A 23,335-nucleotide genomic window follows, 5' to 3' on the forward strand; every position below is an offset into this window, starting at 1 on the left:
AGCCTGATTGTTGTGTCCAAGATTGCGAATCCGAGAAACCACCGGGGAGCCGACACCGATGCAAACACACGAGGGTTTATTACAAGCTCGAGCCTGGGTCCAAGTGTACCCGACACAGCGGAGCAGGGACTTGGACCCCGAGACTAAGAGGCGTAGCAGCCTTATAGGGGCCAGTGGCCAATGGGATACGCAAAGTTGCACAGTCCTGTTGGTCCACTCGCAGGTGGCCGATTGAATTACATTTTACCCTAAAGCATCCATTGAACTGGTCTATCACTGAGCCGGATTTCTGGTTAGGGTGTGCCCTGGGCTTGACTAGGGCGGGGCAGTGCCCTAAGCAATAAGCAGGTCAGCACAAGGCCGGCCCAGCACAAAATGGAGTCAGTCCTGCTCTGCTTGTCCAGGGGTAGGGGATTTTTGTTAAATTTCCTGGGTCCCACACTGATGTTGGGCTCCAATCCCACAACCCTGAGATCATGACCTGAGCTGAAATCAAGAGTCAGTTGCTTAACCGACTAAGTGACTAAGCCACCCAGGTGCCTCAGATGCCCTGTATTCTAAGGGACCTCAAGATAAAGGCTTAATTTCCTGTCAGTGTGGACATAGAAAAACTCAGTCATGGTAATTTAAACAGTAAAAGCAATTTAAATTTGTACTTGGAGCTGGTGAAGTGGGATGTACTTCTTATGCATTATATATATGTTGCTGCTTCCCCCTTTTGCTCTCATGGTAGACACTGTTATTTGATCATAGCCTTCTTTCCCATTGATCCTGGGGGTGTCCTTTGTACCCCCTCAATTATTGATTAGGGCATTCTTGGTTGCAAGTGACAAAAAACTTTTAAATCTTTATGTAGCACTTCTTATATGCCAGGTAGCATTTTAAAGGCTTTATAAATTTACAAATTTACAGACTCTTTTAATTCAACCATAGAAGGTAGAGATATAATCCCAATTTTACAGATTTTTTTTAAAAAAAAGATTTATTATTTCAGGGAGAGAGCATGAGCAGGGGGAGGAGCAGAGGGAGAGGGACCAGCAGACTCTGCTGAGCAGGGAGCCGGTCGACTCGGGGGCTTGATCCCAGGACTCTGGGATCACGACCTGAGCCAAAGGCAGATGCTTAACTGACCGAGCCACCCAGGGGCACCCCAATTTTACAGATTAAACGAAAAGGAGATTTTGTTTTTTTAGTACGGATTCAGAGATGTCTTACAAAACCCAAGTTCCTGAATGTAAGTGGTCTTCAGAGATGAACTGGGACCCTGGGATACGTCCTGAGTCCTCTACCACTTGCTCCTGTACCTCTTTGTATCTGTGTTTCACTCTTCTTTCTTCCTTTAGATCAGCTTTCTCTTTCTAGACCATATGGAGGAAAATATAGTGTCTAATACCACCCAAGTTTCACATTTGATGAAACTGACCATCCAGAGAGAGAAACTGATCTCTCTTTTAATTAAAAAAAAAATCCCATTGGAATGAATTTATTAGCTCAGTTTGGGTTAGGTGTCCAAGCCTGGACTCAGTCTCCTGGGGATCAACATTTGCTAACCAAATGTAACTCATAAGTGAGGGATTTACAAAACCATGGACAGAGGGCAGCAAGTCACATTGCAGGAACACAGAGTTCCCACTGATACCAGGCAGGCAGATGGAGGAAGGGAAAGGAAAAGTCCTAGAAATGAAGCATTGGGAAGACAATAGCTGTCTGCAAAACCTTAACTCCTCATTCCACCTGGCTTCTCCCGAGTGATAAGAACTGGCACATGGTGCTATTTGTTATCTCTGTTCTGACCTCCACCCTCTCAGTGTGGGTAATGGATGTGTTAGCTTCATTTATACTCGTTGCATCAGTCTGAAGGGAGGATCTTCACATCTGTCCCAGATTGTCCCCTGTTCTCTGCCCTGGTAGCCCTTTTTTGCTCTTATGCAATATTGTTGGACCTCATCTTGCAGGTGAGCTCCATCAACTGAACACATTTTCAGTGACCTTTTCCTAAGTGTGATGACAGAGCTGTTACAGAGAAAGAAATTGCCACTGAGAGGATGTGGAAATTGGAGGAATGAGGCAGGCTAGAGGTGTCAGTAAGAAAGTTTGTCTATCTGGCAATTTAGTCAGCTACTAGTTAGGCTCAGAGACTGAGTTTTGTCAAAGATATTTAGAGGTCAGTAATCTCATGGGGATGGACTCATGCTAACCAAATCGAAATCACAAGGGATTAAGATACAAAGCCAGAGTTCCATTTTTTATTCATTTTCTAGAGGTACAGAGACCTATTCATCAGATTGGACTTGGCATGGCCAGACTCAAAAGGGAAGCTTTATAATAGAAGGTTGTTTAGGGAGCAAGGAATGAGAACTAGGGGACCTCCTTGGATTATCTTTAAAATAATTTTTTGAATATAGTTGCACACTATTACATTAGTTTCAGGTGTACAACATAGGGATTCAAATCTCTATACGTTATGCTATGCTCACCACAAGCAGAGCTACCATCTGTCACCATACAACACTATTACAATACCATTGTCTATTTCCTATGTTGTCCATTTTAGTCTTGTGATTTGTTCATTCCATTCTGGTATTATCTTAATGGCATCTGCCATCCACCTATGATAGCCCCATCCTAGAGATAGATCAGAGGGCAGAGACCAAATACTCATATTTGTATGTGAGAATGAGCTTTCCTGGGCCAGTTGGGCAACAAATTGAGAGTTTCTTGTTCTTTGACTCACTGCCGTCTAGATCTCAACATTAACCTCTTCTTTGGTTAACACATCTATCTTCAGCTTCAGTCAAGTTACTATGCAATCAGTCACCAGCGGCCTTACCTCAAACCGGCGAGAAAGGAACATGGCTCTGCAATATGATAATTGATGGTTGCAGCTAACCAGTTTTTTCAATACTGAGTTAAACTTAAATAGGCTTCTTTTCCATAGGACTTCTTGGAGCCTTTAGTGAACTAAGCAATGTGCCCTGTGAATTTCCAAAAGAAGGCTAGAGACTGTATTTATCTGACTGCCTACTTGTATTATTCAGAGGAAGTCATGATGGCAAGTGTATTAGTTTCCTATTGTCGCTGTAGCAAATTAGCATAAATTATGTGGCTTAAAAACAATCCAAATGTGTTATCTTATAGTTTCATAGTTCAGAAGTCCTAAAATCAAGGTGTCAGCAGGACCACGTCCCTTCTTTGGAGGAGGATCTGTCCCCTTGCTTTTTTTTTAGCTTCTTGAGGCCATCCATATTCCTCTTCCATCTCCCAAGCCAGCAGCTAGTATCTTTAAATCCCTCTTCCTCTCCTTCTCCGCACTCCTGTCATCACATCTTCTGACTCTGACATTCCTGCCTCACTCTTACAAGGATTCTTGTGAATTTTTTTCTTTTTTTCTTTTTTTTTTTTTTGGATTCTTGTGATTATATTGGACCCAACCGTATGATCCAGGGTAATCTTTTCTTTTCTTTTTTTTTTCTGTTCAGGAAGCATTTTATTGTTGCTCCAAGTTTTAGGAATTTTCACTGACAGAAAATCAATACTTTCAGAAAACCTCCCGCATGGCGCTGCTCAGCTTCTGAATCTTGGTTCTTGCAGACATTTCGGCATACTTCTCTGCAATACGGACAATCATTCCCCCCAAGATTGACGGATCAACCTTAACTTCCAATTCCAGTACTTGGCCTTTGCTTAGGGAGCTCTTCAGGACCGTTTTTAGTTCAGTAAGAGTGGCTTCATCCAAAGGAGACGGTGGTCACTGTGCACGGTCCTTCTCCACGGTGGACACTCATCATGGTGGAAAAGGCAGAAATGACTCCAGGGGTATTGTTCAAGCGACCGTTCCCAGCAAGCAAATTGATCGGGTTGGATGTGCCAGGAGAGAACCTCTCTCTTGCTGTCATGTCATTTAGGCTTTTCACTTTCACAGAACGTTTTATGTGGGGATTCATAATGGAAGCAGCTATTTTAGGTTCCTTCAAGATTTGTGCTACTCTCAACAATTCCTTTTCTACTTGTTCCAGTTTATTCTGTTTAGATGCAGCAGAATACAGAGCAGTGGCATAGCGACCTTCGATACCATATACCTGAACAGGTAGCCTCACGAGCTTGGAAAACGGCCGACCACAGACGTGCTAAAGCACCGCACCTGCCGGGACAGCCCGGACACCGCTGGGGTGGCCAGCTTCTCCGGGTGGCTGGAGGGCAAACCCGAGTCACAGGGAGCCAGGGTAATCTTTTCATCTCAAGATATTTAACTTAGTCTCATCTGCAAAGTCCTTTTTGCTATGTGATGTGACATGTCCCCTAGACTTTGGGGATTAGGATGTGGACATCTTTGGTGGGGGGTGTGTGTGTGTCATTTTACCTACCACAGAGAACAGTGGGAAACACTGGACTGTGGTATGAAACATGCTCATACAATCCTACTATTCTGAGGTTAAACTTCATTGGGTTTGGAGAGCTCCTGACCTTCCTTAGCTACATTTTTAGAGGTTAGAATGGGCTCCCACAGATCTCACAGAGTTCTCAGAGGGTACTTAGTACCTACAAGATCTATTGGTTTCTACTTGGGCAGTGGCAAAAGCTCCTGGCTGGAAGAAGAGAAAGGGCTTGTGTACTGAAGAAAGGGACTTTCCCCAAGACACCTTCCCAGAAACATATCATTCTCAGACACCAAAATAATGCAGAAGGAGTCCATGTCAACGGGTTAAAGTTACTTGTTTAATCAAAAGTAGAGATAACCTATCATTTGAAATGGAAATTAGGGCTCCAGAATATCTTAAATGAGAATGTTGCCACCCTGGGAAACCCCCTGTCTACTAGTGAGCAGGAAAGTAAGGCTGCAAGCAGTTGACCTTTTCATATTACCCGATGTATTTGTGACAGGTGCTATGCTGTGTTTGAAGAAATTGACACCCAAAGTTCTTCACTTTCCTGCAGAGAACACTTGATACCTTCTTTCTCTAAGGCTATTTTAGCCTTGTTTCATGGATGATGGTAATAACTCTCGACCTTGACGGAGTTTCCTTTGGGTATGAGGGTCCCCAAAGCCCAATGACATTACCAGAAACCAAACTGAACAGAGTGATTGAGATTCCATTAATGCTGCATTGACTAAGAATAGTAATTTCAGCTGAAGCACCTGATTATAAGCCAGAGATTCCATTGCAGAAGATGAGTAATTTAGATTATTGAGAGATAATTCCTCCTGAGGGTTTGGGTCTGCTTGGGAAAATACATAGAAGAGGTTCCCAGGTATCTTTTTCTTACCAAATCTCAGTAGCCTTTTCTTCACTCCTATTTTTTTTCTTGTCCCCACTGACACTGACTACCTTCACTTATTAAATTTTTTAACATTTTGGCTTCTGTGACCCAGTCTTAGGCTAGTTTTTCTTCTATCCCTTTGACCACATCTCTCCTATATTTTATGGTTTCTTGTTTTCTTCATCCTAACTGTGGATTCCCTTGAAGACACAGTCATTGATACTCTCCTTTTCTTTATGTACTCTTTCATTCATCCATCAAACATTTTTTTAATGTTTAGGTATTCATGTTTGGACACTTATATTGTGTTCTGGGGATACAGAAATGTATTAGACACAATCCTTGTCTTCTGGGAACTCAAAAACTAGGGAGGGAGACAGACAGGAAATCAATGAATGAATACTTCATATCTGAAATGTATATGAAATATTTTTATGGAAAGTCATAGCAGAGACATCTATATATATTTCCAGTTGGGATGCTTTCAGCAGCAAGTAACAGAAAACTCAAGATGATTTAAACAAGGACAAATATTATTTCTTATAACAAGATATCTAAGGGTAGAGAGACCCAGAATTGGTCAGTTCAGTGGCTCAAGAAGTGCATTAACAACCCAGGTGTTTTCTATCTCTTTGCTTGTTATCTTTAGCATATTCCTTTTAGAACTGCAAATTGGTTTCCTGCAGTGCATTTATGAAAGAAAAATCTACTTTCCATGCCCCCTCCCAACTTCCCTTCAGGACCATCGCCTAAGTTTACCTAAATCAATTACTGACGAGGGGAATGAAACTGCCATGATTGGCTTAGACCAGGGGATCTCAGTTTTGGCCACACAGGAGAATCATCTGGAGGACTGTTAAAAAGCCAGTGCCCAGGCATATCCTAGAGCAATTAAGTCAGAATCTCTGCCTGTGGGACCGAGGCATCAATGTCTTTAAAGTTCCTCAGTTGATTCCTCTATGCAACCAAGGTTGAGAACCACTGGCCTACACCAGTCCCTCTGATTCTTCCCTCTGGAGCACAGGAGCTCCCGGCTTCCCTTCAGAACATGTGTGTCTGCTCTAGGAAAAAAAATAGGATTTCGTAAACAAGAAATGAGGAATAGCTTTTTTTGGTAGGCAAATCACAATGCTTGCCACAGTAACTAATCAACATTCATGATTTCAACTAGCCCTTCTATGTGGAGACTGTCGCTTCTGGCTCTGACCTCATGTGAGCTCCTGACCTATTTCTTCAACTGTCTCCTGGCATCTCTACTTGGATTTTTTTGTCCACACCTCAATCTCAGTTTGTTCCAAACCAAGTGTTCAGCCTGCTTCCTTTCCCAATGACATTATTTCCATCACATGGTACCAGCATTTCTCAGGGTATTTCAGGGTCAAATTCTTGGGATCTTTTTTTATCCATGTCCTTTAACCCCAATTTTAAAGTCACCTCACCCTGTTTTTTTTTTTCCTGAGATATTTTAATTCTACTCCACTATATCCCCTTCTATCCTGGTTTAGGCTGCCCTACAGCATTACATGCGTGCATTCTGTAACAGCTCACAGCTGGTTTCCTGACTCCAGTCTTTCACTCTCTTAGGTCATTCTGCATATCACCGTAGACTCATATTCCTAACATACTGCCTTCATTATGTAACTCCACAGGATGCCTTTTGATGGTTGCCAAATTTTTGCCTGTTTTCAAGGTCCTTCAAATTTCAACCCCTTCTCATCTTTTAAGGTCTGGTTCACCTCCAGGAGATTTTCTCTGCTTACTCTAATCCTCTTGAATTCAGACAGAACTTCCTTGAACTCCTGACTCCACCACTTACCACCTGTTTCCTTGGCAATTTGTGTAACCTTTCTCTTCCTTCCTTTCTTTCTTTTCATAACCTTTCTGAGTTTCGGTTTCCTCATCTGTAAAGTGGGAAAGTTAGTTTCTAACTCAGGGTTATTGATTAGGATTTAAAAATTTCTTTATCTCCCTGCCTCTTTTCTGACCACCTACATTGCCTCCTCGTTTACTACAGAACTTAGCCTTTTATTATCTAATGCCCTCTACTCTGGCCTGTTTCATGAATATAGTTATCTTTTCTCCCCACCTTGATTATAAAGCTCTTAAGTGCAGGCACTGTACTTGCCGTTTTTCTCTCTCATGCCCTTCTGAATTTTATTGTACACTGAGCTAATATAGAAGGTATTGCAGAGATGCTTGCCAATTTTGTAAGTATTAAGTAGCACAAGCTAAAAGTACTATAGAAGGAACTATTACAGCTTAAAGAGATGGAACATCTGTGCGGAGTTCCTTTTTGCTCCATTCCAGTCAGCAGCTTCCATGCTTGGTTTTTGGAGCAGAGTTGCAGGTGATCTTACTTGGATAGAAATTATCTCCATACTAGTTTCTATGGCTTTGACTCTAGGGGCAAAGTAGAAGCCTGACTTACTGTAGCTCTGAGCGTGCATTCAGTGGTAAAGGCTAATGGCTATGGCTTCCGGTAGGGTGGGGTGATTTTCTCATTTGAATCTCTATTTGGCTGTTTTCTGAATGCTACCAAAGTTGTTGCAAGGTGATTTTGCAAATGGGGATGAAGAAAAGTGTGAACAATGGAGAAATATGTATCATGTATTTTGCTCTGTGGCTTCACACTGTTTGTTTTTTTTTTTTTTTTTCTGTTTTAATTGTTTGGTTCTTTGTCTCAAATTGTGATACTCTCCTTGCCTGGAACACATTTGAACCTGCATCTATATAACTGAAAATTCATTTGAAAAAGAAAAGTCTTGGGCAGAGAATTAGAAGACCTCAGTCTGTACCTTTAGCCAAGTTACTCTCTTGCATGGTGCCTCAGTTTCCTCATCTCTAAAATAGGAATAATGCCTGCCCTACCTATGTCACGTTGTTGTGGAAAGATTAAGATAATTAGCTACATGAGCATGCTTCGGAAAGTGAAAAGACTTCACAAATGGAAGGATATTTTATTTTACTTTATTTATTTTAAAGATTTTATTTATTTATTCATGAGAGACAGAGAGAGAGAGAGAGAGAGAGAGAGAGAGGCAGAGACACAGGCAGTGAGAGAAGCAGGCTCCACGCAGGGAGCCCAATGTAGGACTTGATCCCGGGACTCCAGAATCACACCTCAGGCTGAAGGCAGGCACCAAACCGCTGAGCCACCCAGGGATCCCCGGATGTATTATTTTAAATGGAATTTAAACACAATCTGGCTTCAAGGGATCATTCTTTAACCAGTGGGAATTGGCAAATTTGCCTTTATGATTAAGCATAAGCCTTATATTATTACCTAAAGATATTTGATGGCTTCCCAACCATTTTCCTGGCAGTGTTTGTAGTTTGGCATGTGTGGTGATGGTAGTGGGCTTCTGAAAGTTGTACTCCATATGATTTTACTTTGTCTGGTGATACATATGTGATTTATTTGGAGATTCTCTTGATTAGCTCCTCCCTTTCTCCTGTTCTTGTGTATGCTAATGAGCTATTATTAAATTCATTTTGAATTTAATAACCACATTCTTTGAACACATACCGTGTATTATAAACTGGCCTTAATGAATTTGATTTTATCTATGTTTGTTTGGACATAATGGTAGTTGGCAAAGGAGTAGAAGTTTGAGATGAGTGAGGGTTATTTGCTTTTTCACAATATGCCTATGGGGTTACAATGAAAGCAAGATCTTGGACTAAATTTTGTCATACACATTAATGGTTATTACATGTAATAATGTTAATGTAACATTATTAACATTCATTAATGGCAGTGACAAAACAGTTCATACTATCTATACTGTAAGCTTGATAATGATGTCTCAGCAATCTGCCATTTAAAAGGTTTGACCACAATATGCCACATTTCAGAAGCAGAGTTTTAAAAAATTATTCTGTTTATTAAGGTAAAGTTCATATAAAATGAACTATGAATCATTTAGAAGTGTATAATTTGGTCCATTTAGTACATTTACAATTTTGTGTAAGCATTACCACTCTTTAATTCTAGAACATTTCATCATGCTCAAAGAGAACCCTATACCCATGAGGCAGTCATTCCCCACTCATCTTCTCCCCTACCCACTCTTCCAGTCCCTGAAACCCACTAATCTACTTACATTATGTATATACCTATTCTGGAAGATTCATATGAATGGAATCATGCGATAATGGCCTTTTTGTGTCTGGCTTTTTTCCTTAGTATGTTTTCAAGGTTCATCCACGTTGTAGCATGGATCAGTATGTCATTCCTTTTTTGTATGTGTGTGTCATTCCTTTTTATAACTGAGTAATATTCTACTGTATAGGTATATCACATTTTTATCCATCGATGGCCATTTGGGTTGTTTCTACATTTAACTATTATGAATAGTGCTTCTGTGAACATTCACGTGTATGTATTTGAGTATCTGTTTTCAGTTCTTTGGGGTGTATACCTAGGAGTGGAATTTTGGGGTCACATGGTAATTCTGTTTAACTTTTGAGGAACTTCCAAACTGCTTTCCACTGGGTGCGACATTTTACGTGCCCACCAGTGATATATGGGGGTTCTTATTTCTCTACATTTTTGCCAACACTTGCCAGTTTCTTTTTCTTTTTTTGCTTTCAAGATTTTATTTAAATTCAAGTTAGTTAACACTATATGTTAACTATTAGTTTCACGGGTAGAATTTAGTGATTCATCAGTTACATACAACACCCAGTGCCCATTACAACAAGTGCCCTCCTTAATACCCATCACCCATTTACCCTATCCCCCACCCCTCCAGCAATCCTTAGTTTGTTCTCCATAGTTAAAAGTCTCTTATGGTTTGCCTCCCTCTGTTTTTATCTTATTTCATTTTTCCTTCCCTTCTCCTATGTTCAACTGTTTTGTTTCTTAAATGTCACATATGAGTGAAATCATAAGGTATTTGTCTTTTTCTAACTTACTTTGCTTAGCATAATAAACTGTCACTCCATCAATGGTGTCACGAATGGTAAGGTTTCATTCTTTTTGATGGCTGAGTAATATTCCTGTGTGTGTGTGTGTGTGTGTGTGTGTGTGTGTGTATGCCACATCTTTATCAGATATTCATCTGTCGATGGATGTACGGCCATCTTGTGGGTACGAAGTAGTATCTCATTGTGGTTTTAATTGCATTTCCCTAATGTTAAATGATGTTGAGCATCTTCTCATGTGCTTGTTGGCCATTTGCATATCTTCTTTGGGGAAATGTCTATTTAGATCCGTTGCCCATTTTTTTTCACGTTTTTTTCCCTCCTTTGGTTGTTGAGGTAGACCTTTTTTTTTGTTCCTTGATTCCTCCATTACTGCCTTCTTTTATGATTAATTGACTTTTTTATAGCATATGATTTTTATTCATTTCTCAGGGGTTTTTTGGGGGGTGTTTTTTTTTAAAGTTTTTATTTATTTATCCATGAGAGACAGAGAGAAAGAGAGAGGCAGAGACACAGGCAGAGGGAGAAGCAGGCTCCATGCAGGAGCCCAATGTGGGACTCGATCCTGGGTCTCCAGGATCACACCCTGGGTCAAAGGTGGTACTAAACTGCTGAGCCACCCGGGCTGACCTTGTGTGTGTTTTAAAATTATTTTCCTTAGTGGTTACTGGAGGTTACAATTAACATCTTAACTTTATACTAATCAAGTTTGGATTAATACTAATTAAATTTCAGTAGTATAAAAATATTGCTCTTGAGTGCCTGGCTGGTTCAGTTGGTAGCACATGCAAGTTTTGAACTTGAAGTCATGAGTTTGAGCCCCACATTAGGTATAGAGATTACATAAGAAAAGTATTTTATTTTATTTTATTTTTTTTTAATTTTTATTTATTTATGATAGTCAGAGAGAGAGAGAGAGAGAGAGAGGCAGAGACACAGGCAGAGGGAGAAGCAGGCTCCATGCACCGGGAGCCCGACGTGGGATTCGATCCCGGGTCTCCAGGATCGCGCCCTGGGCCAAAGGCAGGCGCCAAACCGCTGCGCCACCCAGGGATCCCAAGAAAAGTATTTTAAAAATTCCCCCTTTACTGCTCTCTTTGTCTTTTGACAATTTGACTATTGTGTCTTGGTGTGGAGATCTTTTGATTTATCATGACTTGGATGTGCAGGTTCATATTTTTATCCAATTGGAAAGTTTTTGTCCAATACTTCTTCCAGTATTTTTTTGGTGCTTCTTTCTGTCTTTCTTCTTCCTCTAGGAATCTGTTTATGCATGCATTGGCAGGCATTGGATGGTCCACACAAGTCTCTTAGGCTCTCTGTTCACTTTTCTTCATGCTTTTCTCTTTCTTCTCCGACTGAGTAGTCTCAACTGATCTATCTTTAAATTTACTGATTCTTTCTTCTGCTGGTTCTTGTGCTTCAGTTGATAAACCCTACTAGTAAAGTTTTCATTTCAGCTTCTATTTTCTTCTATAATTTCTATCCCTTCATGGATATTCTCTATTTGTCGAGATATTGTTCTGCTTGTTTCCTTTAGTTCTCTGCCCATGGTTTCCTTTAGGTTTTAAGCATATTTGATGGTTAGTTCACTTAAAGTCTTTGTCTACTTAGTCCAACACCTGGTCTTCCTAAGGCATAGTTTCAATTAATTTTTTTCTCTATAGATAGATCTTACTTTCTTGTATCTTTGCATTCCTGGTAATTTTTTTGTTGTTGTAGAAAACTGGATATTTTGAATATTACAATGTGGCAATTCTAGAAATCAGATTCTTTACCCTTCCCTAAATTTGTTGTTGTTACCTGTTGTGGTTTTTTCTAAACTATTTTTGTAGCCTATATATTCTTTATCATCTGTGGCTCCTCAAGTCTCTGTTTTGTTAGCTTAGTGGTCAGCCGGTGTTTTGACAGAGTCACCTTAAATGCCTATAGCCAACAAAAGGTGGTAAGGAGAGAAAATAAAGAAAAAGGACTAATTTCCTAGTCTTTGCAGATTGGTTCTGTGTTGAGGTACTCCTTCAGTGCTAAGCCATTTACAACTCTTAGTCTTTATTTTCAACTTGTGCAGAGCCTGAAGGCTAGCCAGAGGTTAAAGCTTAGGGCCTTCTCAGCCCTTTCCTGAATATGCATCCCACAAAGGGCATGTGTGTGCATTCCTGGATTCCTGATATGCACAGGAGCTTTTAAAAGCCCTTATTTCCACATGTAGCTCCTTTTCTAATCTCTTCCTTTCCAGGCTTTTTGGCCTCCCAAGTATTCCTTTTCCCAGACTGCTACAAAGGTATGTGTACCTTTTTGAGTGCTTTTGCCTGGGAAATTCCCTGAGCACTGGGAATTCTAAGTTGGACAAAACAAAGGGTAGCTTTTGCTCTGGTCCTTTTTTTTTTTTTTTAAAGATTTTATTTATTTATGAGAGGCACAGAGAGAGAGAGGCAGAGGGAGAAGCAGGCTCCATGCAGGGAGCCCGACGTGGGACTCGATCCCAGGTCTCCAGGACCACATCCCAGGCTGAAGACAGCACTAAACCACTGAGCCACAGGACTGCCCTGCTGAGCCACAGGGCTGTCCTGCTCTGGTCCTTAAGGGAAATGCCAGATGGGTTAATACCCCATGTTTGGAGAATGAGGTCCATATTGTTCTCCTTGGCACTAGCAATCTGCATCAAGGGTGCAGGCTGTGGTTTATACAGCCACTGCCAATCTGTGGGGTGGAGTGGTGGATAGGCAATTTAGAATAACAGTGTTCTCTTACTACAAAGCAGCCTCTTCCTTCTTCAAGTCTTTCCCTGGCTATTGTCAGTTTTTTATTTTATATTAAAGAGTTCTTCAAAAGTTGGTTTGGGCAGTTTTTAGAAAGTCATTAGTTACTTTTAGGTGGGGAGCCCTCTAGTTTCTAGTGACATCCCTCCTACAAGCAGGATTTTTGTGCCTTATAGCAGACATTAGACAACCAAAAGAAATTTTTAAGCAATGGCTGGAATAGGACTCTTTAGGTATTAATTTTCAAGTCTTTCTCTAGGGGTACAGACAGGCTACAGGATTCCCTAGAGTCTCATGCAAAGGAGAGAATATGTCTAAAATATTTTTTTAACCAGCTATAGCCTCGTTATAAGTTAATAAGCCACTATTTTTCATCAATGAAAGCCATTTTTTGACATTCATTATGCTAATTAACAAAGTATAGGTGGTTCTGTGTTTGAGATATAGGTAACAGAAGCACTTGTGGTCATTACTTCTGGAATGTGACTCTTTCTGCCATAACTCTGGCTCCCTGCTCCCATCTATATATCCTGATGAGGGCAAGTGACTGACCCTAGAAGTAAAACTGAATCCCAGTGTCACATAACCAATATCACAGTCTCTACTGAAGTATTATGGTATTATGAAGTAAATGGTACGCATTGTAACATTATGTTGTTTAACACAATAGTCTCACGAAGTAGTAGTGTAATTATCTCTAGCTATAAGTGAAGAAACTGAAATTTAGGGAGATTAAGTTATTTGTTTAAGGATGCTCAGCTAGAAAATGATAGAATTTGGATTCCAACCCAGCTTTTTGAGATTCCACAGCTCTTATGTATTATGACCAAAAAAATCTATTTTATGGTATTTTTTGTCATGTGAAGAATGCTTTAAAAAGAAATTTCTGAAAACCAAATGTTCTTAATGACTGGAGGCTGGCCCATAGTTAGAATGTGGTTGGTGGGCTTGATTATCTGTCTTTAGTTCTCTTGGATGCTTGTCACATAGCAAGTTTTGAGTCCAAAGAGAATTATGGAAAAGAGCAGCAGTGGTTCCTTTTAGGGGTGTCTGAGAAGATCTAGTGATGGCTTTAGTGCTTGTATGATCATGGGATGGCCCGGGAATTGGATTTGAGCCTCACTTTTTTTTCCTTCTGCTCTGCCACTGGAGTGCAGCAGTGCCTGCTCAGAATTTGAGTTCCCCTTGCCAGTCAAGACCCTAGAAAGAAACACAAGATGAAAAGCACTTATGTTTGATACATGTGGAGAAGGACAGTCTTTTGGGACAGACTGCTAGTGATTGATGACTGGAAATAGGAACATGAATTCAGTCTTGCCCTTAAAGTATAAGATAGGCATCTGCTCTTACCATGGTTTTCTGGACAGACTTCACTGATTGCAGAGAGCATATTCAGCTTTCTAGCAACATCTTCAAGATAACTCCAAAAGAGTTAGCTTTAAAAAATGGCTGAAGATGTTTTCATCTACAGAATGATATTTGAGGAAACGGCTGGTGTTGTATTACTACCCCCACCTCGAAATTCTACTGCTAATCCCTCCTTCATTCCTCATTTAATTTATTTGTGTCTTCAGGAATCTCCTAGCAAAATGCTCTATTTAGTAGAGATTCTACTAAAGTCTTTTCAGAGTAGAACTCCCCTCTGAAAAGTGACTTCCTTTTCATCAACTTTTGGAGGGCAGACAACAGCATGGGGACCATCAAACTTACACTGGGGGAAATGAGGATGTAGGGAATTTTCCAGATGGCTTGAAATGAATGCAGGTGTGCCTGGAACTCTGCCATTGTTCCTCATCCTGAAGTGGTAGTCAGTAAATGCACTTTTGGTAAACAATTCCAATTTTATTTTTTTTTTTTTTATTTTTTATTTTTTTTTTAATTTTTATTTATTTATGATAGTCACACAGAGAGAGAGAGAGAGGCAGAGACAAAGGCAGAGGGAGAAGCAGGCTCCATGCACCGGAGCCTGATGTGGGACTCGATCCCGGGTCTCCAGGATCGCGCCCTGGGCCAAAGGCAGGCGCCAAACCGCTGCGCCACCCAGGGATCCCCAATTCCAATTTTAAATGTGCCAGTGGAATATGCTCCTTAAAGAAACCCAGCTATGAATCTATTTGTTCAGCAAATAAGTGTCCCTGTTTCTAAAGTTTGCATTTTTATTGGGGTTCCTTAGATTCTTAGTGTTTCCAGAATCATCATCACAAAAGATAGTTAAAATAAGTAGCAAAGCTTTAGATGATGTGAGTTTTGTGTATATAGTCAAAGGAGGAGGAAAGAGGAAAGATTATATTGATGGTTATGGTGTGTGTGTGTGTGTGTGTGTGTGTTGTGATGTGGTGTATATATGCGTTTCTGGCAGGGAGAGTTCACTAATGTGTGTACTACGTTCCAGGTACTGTGTTAAGTGTTTTTCATGGATTATTTCATTTAATTCTCATGTCAATTCTTTTTTAAAAAATATTTATTTATTTGGGAGGGAGGGGAGAGAGAGAGAGAGAGAGAAGGGAGGAGGGGCAGAGAGAGGGGGAGAGGGACAAGCAGACTCCCTGCTGAGCAGGGAGCCTAACTCGGGCTTAGTCCCGCGACCCTAAGATCCTGACTGAGCCACCCAAGCACTAGGTAAATACTATTATTCTCCTTTTATTTCTTACAGAAGTCACAATAGAGATTTGATTCTAGATAGCAGGAGACTCAGATCTAGATCTAGCTGTGTGACCGTAGGGAAGTCCTTTCTCTCTGGGCTTTTGTCTCCTCACCTATAAAATGAAAGATTATTTTTGAAGTACTTCTACCTATGATGGTCTATAATTTGGTATCTGTGCTTCTTCCTATTGTCCTCTAAGTGTTGTTTCCTCAGGAGATAAAGGCCAGAAGTCAACAATGACTGGTTTACAAGTAGGGATATTTACAAATGTAGCTACACTATGTAGGTGAACTAGTGTCAGAGGTGACAGGTTATCATAGACAATACATTTGTTTAGGTTCTTGTCATTATTAGTGGTGGTTTTTTATTATGTTGATAAGTTCTCAATACCATGAACACCCTTTGTTCTCACCACTAACTTTTAAGAGATCGATACTCAGAAAATTTATATTTTTTCAATTAAATTTGGATTCTTTCAGTGTTTCTTATTACCTCAAAGTGCTGTCCCTATTGGCTGGTATGACAGTTCCATTCATTCTACTATCCATATTTATTGCTCATCTGCTATGTGCAAAATCTTTTTGTGGGTATGGGAGATATATCACTGAATCAAAGAAACACACATTTCTGTCCTCATGGAGCTCATATTTTAGTGGACTGGGCAGACGATGAACAAAATATAGTAGTTCAATGCATATATAGTATGTTAAATGATGATAAATTCTATGGTATGAAATAAAGCAAGAAGGGAGCTTGGAATTGTGAGTATATTTGCTTACAGTCTCCCTCAAAAATTAGTGCTAGTTCTCATCAGAGCTTAGGTAACAGCAAATTCCTTACCTCAGCAATTAAGCATGGGCTTTGGAGTCAGATAAACCTATTTTAATTTACAACTCTGCTCCCATATTTGTGACCTTGGGCACATGATGTTACTTCACTGAGCCTTGTATCAGTCAGAGGAGCAGAGCCATCAGGAATAAATAAAACAAAAAAATTTATTTTGGGGATTTGACCTTATACGACTGTGGGAACTGATGAAATAGTTCACATCAGACTGTTGCTTCTGCATCTGATGCTGGACTTGAAGTCAGCAGGACATAGAGTCAGGAAAGATGAACATGAAGTAGGAGAAAGCAGGGTCAAACTAGAACTTATGAGGAGGACCAGCTGGAGTGCATGAGAACAAGCTCATAACCTCTAAGGTTCCAGTGTCAAAGATGGGAGTGTCCTGCAGGAGAAGGTAGTATACTTCATTATGGAGCTAAATACACACCTGGGCTCTGAGTCAGAGAAGCTGAAGAAGGGGATCCCATTGGAAAGGAGGAGTTGTGGCCTATATGTGTTACCCTCAAATTCAGATGAGCTGAAGGAAGAGGCTTAGTGGCTGCTGAGGGGCTCAGACATTGTCAAAACACCAAAAACAAGAGCCAGGATGTTTTTTTAGACAATATGTCTAAGTTGCCATGGCATCTGGTGCCCTGCCCTTACCATCTGGGTATAAGAAAATGATGGCCACTGCTTAACTTCTACTTCTCATATTTCATACAAAATCTCTCTCATGGCCCATGCTAAATCTGAACTATTTGGAATAGAGAAGGGAATTCTAGAAACCCTAGTTCCAGCTTAGCTAAATTAACAGAATATAAATCTACCACAAGCCAGTTTACTAATGGGGATAATAATACCTAATCCAGGGATCCCTGGGTGGCGCAGCAGTTTAGCGCCTGCCTTTGGCCCAGGGCGCGATCCTGGAGACCCGGGATCGAATCCCACGTTGGGCTCCCAGTGCATGGAGCCTGCTTCTCCCTCTGCCTGTGTCTCTCTGCCTCTCTCTCTCTCTGTGACTATCATGAATAAATAAATAAAATCTTTAAAAAAAAATAATACCTAATCCATAGGGTTCTTGCAAATAATATACATGGGATAAAATCCATGTAAAAGTATTTAGCACTTAGTGGATAGTCAATAATTTTTTTTCTTCCTTTCTCCTATTCTTTGGCCAAGGAAGAACATACTTTCTGGTATCAAGGCCTACAGAGAAGGTTTTATTGTTTTTAATTTTTTGAGGGGGTTGTCTGGAGGCTGTGTGGAGCCCTTTTTTTTAAAGATTTTTTAAAAAATTTATTTATCCATGAGAGACACAGGCAGAGGGAGAAGCAGGCTCCATGCAGGGAGCCTGATGTGGAACTCGATCCCAGGTCTCCAGGATCACGCCCTGGGCCAAAGGCAGGCGCTCAACTGTTGAGCCACCCAGGGATCCCCTTATCATAAATAACTATATCAGATTGCAAGCTACCAGTTATATCTCCATTTGAGGTTGGCTTTGTTTGAGGATGGAGAAGAGAAACTGAATTCCCTAGAACACTGAAGATATATCCCCCATACATAGATACAATGTAAACAGATTGGAAAGGATCACATAAGTTGGTGGAAAAACAAAATGTACTAAGTCACAGGGTCAAAGAATGTTGGTGCTGATAGGGAATTAAGAGGTCAACTAGTTTAACACCTAATTTTCACAGATAGGGAAACTGAGTCTCAGAGTAGGGCAGTTAATTTACTTAAGTCACAACTTGTTTGACCCAGGAACATATTTTACAGAATGTTTTTTAGAATCCTGCAGAACTAATTAAATATATTATAATAAGGCTGTTGTTGAAGACTTCATTCATTTTATTGTCCAGTGTCCACTATATGACATCCCCATGTGAGAAATTTTAGAACTAAGTACTAGGAAAAACTGTTTATCCTGAGGAACTGGTATGCTTTTAATTCCTCATGGACAATACAAATCTGGTAAATGATCATGTGTTTCCACATGATCATTTTGCTTTGGTTGTCGGGATGTTCAGAGCGAGATTTGCAGCTCTTTTATTAACCAAGTAGGACTCTCTGGCTTGAATACATTTGTCTTACTCTTCCCTCTGGCTTTCTTGCTTTTTTTTCCTTGGTCTTGGTTTTTAGTTAATACTATTTCTGTATGTAATTTATTATATATTTTATTATAAGTTGTCTCAAATCCTTGGTGGTATGAGGAAAGCTGTAAACATATACAGAGAAGAATCCTATATTATTTGACCTCCATGGTACATTGAAAAAAGTACTGGGTTTGGAATAGCTTCTAGTCCATGCTCTGTCATTTTAATAGATTTCTTAGACCTCCAGTTTTCTTTGATCTGCTTGGATATTGTAACATCTGGCATGATTCAGAAGATAGCCTTTATCCAAGAACAGAGGTATCTGAAAACTATGTGATGATTGTCCTAGATTTCTAAACTGTGTTTCAGGGAACTTGACTCTAAGAAATTCAGGCTGATTGGAAAGAAACAATTTACTCAATTCTGGATAGGAAACAAGGGTTAGAGTAAGTTTTAGGATTAGTGAAAAAATAGTATGCAAAGAAATTTATTCACTTCTTTGATTAATTTTTTAAAAATTTAAAATTAGCTACAGGGGATGCCTGGGTGGCTCAGTGGTTGAGTGTCTGCCTTGGGCTCAGGGTATGATCCTGGAGTCCCAGGATCGAGTCCCACATCAGGCTCCCTGTCTGCTTCTCCCTCTGCCTGTGGAGAGGGAGAAGCCTCTCTCTCTGTCACTCATGAGGAAATAAATAAAGTCTTAAAAAAATTAGCTACAGGAAAATTGTCTTTGGGGGAAGTGTACAGTTCTATGAATTTTAATACATGTATTGATTCATGTAATCATCTCCCCAGAAAACTCTCTCATGCTATCACGCTTTCCTCCCAACCATATGCCTTGATTTTATTTTAAGATGCCCTCCCTAATATTTAAAGAGAATAGATTAAGAAGACTAATATGATTCATCCATTCCCTTTAGTGTTCCTACCGTATGCTCCCCAGTGTGGTAGGTTCTGTGGGCTATGTAAGGAAGGGCTTCAGGGATGCTACAATATGGTTGGTAAGATTGGCTTAATACATCGGAAGCAATTAGAAGACCATATAAGACACTGTACAAGCAAGTGCTAAATTGGCACAGAGCAGGAGATGGAGAAGCATCTGTCTGGGCTAGAATATAGGCTTTTGTAACTGAAAGATACACTACTTGTATGTGTGTATATTTTTCTGTGTGAGGACAGATTGGGATGTGTGTTTAGAAATGTAAAGAGTTAAGTTTCACCTCTGAAAGTGATATATTAGCCTAAACAGATGAAAGGGAATCACATGCTTGTGAGAATATTTACAAAAGTCTTCAGAATCTATAGTCAAGGAGGTCTGCTTAAGTACAAAAAATTATTTTACTTTTTATAAGATGTGGGGAGACATATGACTGCCAAATGGCTTTGCTCTATGTCCAGAGAAATGTAACGAAGTTGACATCCAGATATCTATTGCAGAAATCTGACTAGATTTTTCCATTGTGAATACAGTACATGTAAATTCTGAACATATGGCTCCCATCAGTGATCTATGAGGAGGTGATGGAATGTAGGTTGGGGAAGACAAGAGGAAGGCCAAGTCTCTGACTCTGAAGTGAGAGGCAGCTGGACACCATATGTGTGTGTTTAGACTTGGAGCCAGCTTTATGTCGAGGGAGTAGGCATTTGCCCAAGCCTCGTGATTTGTAGGGTGTGGGGAAAGGATCTTCCTTTGCCAGATTCTTCCCCTACAGGCTGGCCGCAAGGCCTGAACTTTCTTTAGAAAAAGGCTACAGAACACATAATATTTTGTTTCTATCTTTAAAATATAGGGAGCTGGATGGGAAGGGACACCAACACAGTAAGCTGGAAATAGTTATCAGAGCCTTGCTTTGAAACAGTTTATCTAATTAGCCTAGCATAACTGGAGGGAAGCATGGGACCCGTGGGATAGGTTAGGTGTGTGTGTGTGTGTGTGTGTGTGTGTGTGTGTGTGTATCCGTGTGTGCATGCTGGGAGTCACGTGTTTCTGCAAACCTGGCCCCATATAGATTAGAATAGCAGTATTTAGTGCACATATACATATCAGTTTATTAGTTATATGTTTGGTGTCTGCTGTGGTTTATTTTCCAATGTGTTAAACTTCTCATATCACTCAATGTGCAGGTTGACCACGGAGATTTGTTGAGAATCAATCAACAGTATGATCCTCTGAGGCATTCTTGGCCTGAACATCTCAAAAGGCTTTCTTAATCACCCTCTAGCTAGTCCCCATAGAAAGTGGGGGCAAAGTTATGAGTGTGAAGTCCATGACATGAATGGAGAGATTAGCCGTTAGAGAAGTTGTCACTTTTCTAGACATAACCCAGATATTTAGGTTAGAAGCAGAACTGTCTAGTGTGTTCATGATGAGAGCTGGAAGCACTACCCTTTGCAAGCAAATAAAGTGAAATGAAAAGCAAAGCTTCCTGATTGTGTCCTCTATACTCTGCAACCCAGGTATGGTACTGTCTTGCATCCTGAAAACTGACTTTACTTCTCAAAAAACAAAATTGCCTCTTGAGTCCCTTTTCTAAGCTATTTTTAGCAATTTATCCAATATCTCACTAAGTTGGGAAAACACACACAGTTCTTTTTTCTTTTGAAATTGAGAGAAATGTACTCTAAGAAGCTGCAAAGATGGGTAGGGTCTCAATAAATGTTGGATTCCACTATTTGAAATGCAGAAGTAAAATCAGTCCAGAAGCTCATCTAACCTCCAGAATATAGAAGGAGCATTGGATCTACAGAGAAGGAGTGTCACAGAGCTCAAAATCTAGGGCCAGAACTAATGGCACATACACTGATACCTCTTTGACATAAAATTGTTAATTTTATGTCACAATCCCATCTCCCTTTGATCATTTCTACAACTGAGCCTTTTGTGTTCAGAAAGAAATGTACTTTTCAGATTGGTTTGGGGTAGAGAAAATTAACAAAACCCCATGTGGGTGTGGGTGTTGGCTTTTCTGAGTTCAGTGTTGGCTGGAAAATTCAGATTATTTCTCAGCTTGAGTCATCTGAAAAAATTGGATTTGCTCATTTGCAGGTGGAAATTTTAATGTGCCCATTAATCTCTTCAGATGACATTTAAAGGTGAAAGTGATAATGGTGCTGGGAAGATGTACCTGTGGATTATGATCTTTATGGTGCCAGGGCAGAGCACTACTGTTGTGGTCGTGTGAATTAGCTTTGTCAAAGGCAGAAGCCAGGGTTTTGGTATGGTTTCCCTGGAGATTGATGATGGAAAATTTCTCACTACTGCTGGTAGGTATATGATGTATTTAAGATTCATATAGAATACTTAGGACCAGAGACCTGCTTTCTGCTGGACAGGTGGGTATTTTATAACTTTTGGTTGGTATCTAGGGTCGGAGACTCCACCATCTTTTTCAGTAGCTTGTTCCATGTCCTCAGAAGTCAAGAAACTTTCTCATTTCCAGCCCTGTCTCTCCTACTTCAATTTTGCCCATTTTTCCCTTGGTCAGTGTTCCACTTACAATGAAAAGAACTTTCAGCATTGTCCTCTTGAAATCCCTTCATAGACCATTGGACCACACTCTTCAAGTCTTCTCCAGGTGAAAAAGCTTTTTGTAGTCACAATGTAGGCTTTTGTCAATTCACTCCAGAAGAAATGAGTTTTTAGGCTTCTTTTTTTCTTTAAAAAGTTCTGTTTATTTATTTGAGAGAGAGAGTGAGCACGAGTTGGGGGAGAGGGAAAGGGTGAAGCAGGCTCCCTGCTAAGCCGGGAGCCCATGTGGGGCTCCATTCTAGGACCCTGGATTCATGACCCAAGCCAAAGGCAGGCGCTTAACCAACTGTGCCACCCAGACGCCCCAAGTCTTTAGGCTTCTTGCTCTTTGAATAATGATAATAATAGCTTATCATTATTTTTTTAAAGCGAACAATTTTTGAGTGCCTAGTAATTACCAGGCAGTTTGCTAAGGTTTTACAAGTATTAGTTATTTTGTCTTGCTGATAATCCATTGGGGGTAGAAGTTATTTTGCCATTTTAAAGATTAGGAAACTGACACAGAGTTAATTTGCCCAGATTTGCACTGTTAGTTTAACCCGTATTTTTCTTTGATGCTCTATAGCTTCTCTAATCATTATAATTACTCTGGTTTTTCCATGTTATTTTTCAAATATATATACATATGTGTATATACATATACACATTTACATGCATATACATATATACATACATGTACACATGCATATATAATCTACACATATGTATATATCCATCCATATGTATGAAAATGATGTGGGTAAATATGCTAAATGTGTGCCATGCTACTTTGTGCCATGTTGAGCTATTAACACTTTTTAAAGGAAAGGCTAACTGACCTTCATCTCTACTGAAATTATTCTCTAAGGAATATTCCATTTCTCTTTTCCATTAATAAGCTGCCTTGAAGAACAAATTAGTTCTATGAAGGATGCTACATTAAGTTTCAAAGTGCTAAAGCCAAAGGAATTTTAATATTTTCACCTTTATTCTATCCACATATGTCATAGTTGATAAAATTTTGCTGTAGTTCCTACTCTGTGCATTGCCTCCCAGTCTTAGGGGCTTTTGGGGGGTAACTAAGAGGAGCCATTGCATACCTGCAATGCATGGACCATAGACCACATTGCAGCCCTTTATGGTCTGGTAGGAGGAATAAGCACAAGTGTACACTGTAGGTGAAAACACACCGTGTTGCACATGGTGGTATGCACTAAGTACATTTCCAGAGTTGCTCCCAGTCCTTGGAGGATTGAGGATTACAGACTGCAAAGTGTACATTTTCAGGGGATTTATTAGTGTCTGGGAAGTCAGGGAGCCA

General features: G+C 40.1%; 1 pseudogene; it reads right to left on the reverse strand.

Moving 5' to 3' along the window:
- Positions 1-3,538: 3,538 nt before the first annotated feature.
- Positions 3,539-23,335, reverse strand: part of LOC112649085 (ATP synthase subunit O, mitochondrial-like) — a 78,645-nt pseudogene continuing 58,848 nt past the window's right edge.

This window comes from Canis lupus, chromosome X, assembly GCF_003254725.2.
Source record: "Canis lupus dingo isolate Sandy chromosome X, ASM325472v2, whole genome shotgun sequence".
In the NCBI taxonomy this organism is placed as follows: Eukaryota; Metazoa; Chordata; class Mammalia; order Carnivora; family Canidae; genus Canis; species Canis lupus.